Source organism: Periplaneta americana, unplaced genomic scaffold (genome assembly GCF_040183065.1).
Source record: "Periplaneta americana isolate PAMFEO1 unplaced genomic scaffold, P.americana_PAMFEO1_priV1 scaffold_24, whole genome shotgun sequence".
Taxonomy (NCBI): domain Eukaryota; kingdom Metazoa; phylum Arthropoda; class Insecta; order Blattodea; family Blattidae; genus Periplaneta; species Periplaneta americana.
Genome location: NW_027185505.1, coordinates 978,357 through 980,959, shown reverse-complemented (window position 1 = coordinate 980,959; position 2,603 = coordinate 978,357). Strand labels below are relative to the sequence as shown.

Below are 2,603 nucleotides of genomic sequence, written 5' to 3'. Positions count from 1 at the left end.
CATCAAGAGACAAATGTCCCCCCCCCCTAGTCAGTAGCGAGCTTCAGTCCATTCGTAGTAGCCGCCGGTGCAAGAAGTGAATTGAAGTTTGTGTGAAGTTCCGTAGTATGGCATGAAAATGATGTCGAAAATCCGACTACAGTTCCACAACCATGTGGTTGAAAGGAGGCTCCGCTGTTGAACAACAATCCACCTGTGGCTTAACTTAGAATGCCGACTAGCTGTTTTATTAATCCCGTGTCAATCCAGCAGTGTGTGACGTTGAAACGTAACCAAACTGCCGTTGATAGATAGATTTATCATCTATCCCAATGACATCCAACGAGCTTGGTAATTTAGGTACAGAGTCTAAGCAGGCAGTTTACGTGTGTGTGTGAGCGAGTGCAGGTTTTATCGAGTGCACCCCAATCCCATCGTCCTCAAGTGCCTACAGATTACGCAGTTTCATCGGCAACGGCCATACCATGTTGAAAATACCGGTTCTCGTCCGATCACCGAAGTCAAGCAACATTGGGCGTGGTCAGTACTTGGATGGGTGACCGCTTGGGAACACCACGTGCCGTTGGCGATTTTTTTTTTTACGTCACTATTTCCAGCGTGTTCTAATAAGACTTATGGGATATTATGTTCCCTTCCCTATTCCAGCTATAGCTTGGATGATGACGCCGCTGCATAATTGTAGAGTAATTGATAATTCTTAAGTACTTGCAGCTCCGTATTGAAACTTATGACTGGTAGCATATTCATATGAGACGGTTCACTTCTCTGCGTTTTCTCGAAGAAGGGAATATGTATTCAGGGGATTGTGAACGTACCTCGCGCTCTCCCTAGAAGTTAGAGACATTTTAGGTAAAGAATGTAATATACTGTACATATATGGCTAATTAAAATCCCATTAGTTACTACATTTCAGTGGGTAGTACAAATTCCATAATGAAAATATCTCTGTCCTAGTAGTTGTATCCTTTAAAGAAGCTCGTTGTTTTCCCATGATGAAGGGCAGAACTTGGTCGGTAGAAATTTAAACAGACTGCATTATCAGACCAGGCGTTATTTCAATATCAGCGTTTAGTTTAGGAAATATAGCAATAGCGGAGTTGGGAGAAGTAGTTATAGCATGTACAGTAAGTATAAACAGTTCGCTGTACTGTACAGTGAATATAAATATTTGAATGTACGATGGCAAAACATCAGACATACAGTACGTAGCTCACATATCTTAAAAAATAAATAAATAAAAATAAAGAAGACATTCTGAGGAGTGAGTGGAAAGTGCATATTATAATGAATATTTTTAACTCTCAGTTGACATTGAGAGAGAAAGCCATGCATCGGGGAACCGGTGACTGTTTTTGCGTTACCTTCTGCTATTGGCGTTGTTGGTTAGTAACGAATGAAAGAGGTAGGACGCGGAATCAAATGTCAAAAAACGATAGGGAAATAATAGTAACTGGTTGTATTTCGATCGAGCTCGGCGTGCTGATTCACCAGTGGGGTGTTTCACAAAGTTTACAATCTTTGGAAATTGTGAACTCTGTTTGTAAACTTCTGTTTCACAATCTTTGTTTGTAAAGGTGGACTGTACAAAGGAAATCAAATCTTTACGAATGAAATTTTGCGCTCTTTACAAGTGATATGTTTGTTTCACAACGAAGGAGTAATTTTACAAACGTGTAAACTAAACTTTACTAGTGAAGTTAGCACATTTTCTACAGTAGCCCTGTTGAAATAGCTTCTAATTGTGAATGAAAAAAATAAACACATATGTATAAAATCAATTTTATAGTAACAGGGTACCATTAAGAATTACACTGAAGCAGTTGTGATGTTATTGAGTAGTTCTAGCGACTCAGACGAAGATTTTGCATTTAGGCCTAACGTAGAATTTTCCGGCCACGTTCGTATCATTGTACGAATATTAATGAAAGGTTTCGAATGAATCCCGCGCTATACTTCAGAATACCGCGTTAGTTCTTATATACGAGGAACGTATTTAATAAATACTCGCACTTAAAGAAGAAAAACTTTGCACCGAAAACCAATCACTTAATAATGCAATGTCGGCATTACTTACGCAGTATTCTGAAGTCGTTCCGAATCCCATTTCGCTGTAATCTCTCCTACAAGATATGGGACATCACATGCAACATCTGAAAGGGAAAAGTGGTGCCCTAACCACAAAGCGAGAACTGCATTGGTTGCATAGTAGCTCTCAGTTCCCTGCGTTAGCAGATAAGAACGGAATTTATAAGATTACAGTGTGCAAAAGTTCACACATGGTAGTTGATGTTGTTACAAGATTGAAAAAACTCGAGGCGGGTTATTGATCACCGAATGTGCTTACTCGGGCAAAGGATTTTTATGCTCCTCCTGCTGGGTTCCCTAATGTTGGCGAGGTTATGGATGAAACAATAAAATATACTGATGGACCAGCAGAGAGCGAAGTTGATTTTAATGGATGGACATGTTAGCTGCTCTATCAACTGCATATAACTACGTGGGTCAAATCCATTATTTATCAATTATTTGAATGAATTTCGCGCTAACTTTCGTCAGTTAAGTCGTAGGCTAATTAATGCATTGGTATGCTCGACCAATTGCAT

At 39.6% G+C, this 2,603-nt stretch overlaps 1 non-coding gene across 1 annotated transcript; it reads left to right on the top strand.

Moving 5' to 3' along the window:
- The first annotated feature begins 449 nt into the window (after positions 1-449).
- Positions 450-568, top strand: LOC138693858 (5S ribosomal RNA). The gene has a single exon (XR_011330544.1). It is a non-coding gene; the product is annotated as a 5S ribosomal RNA (ribosomal RNA).
- The last annotated feature ends 2,035 nt before the right edge of the window (positions 569-2,603 follow it).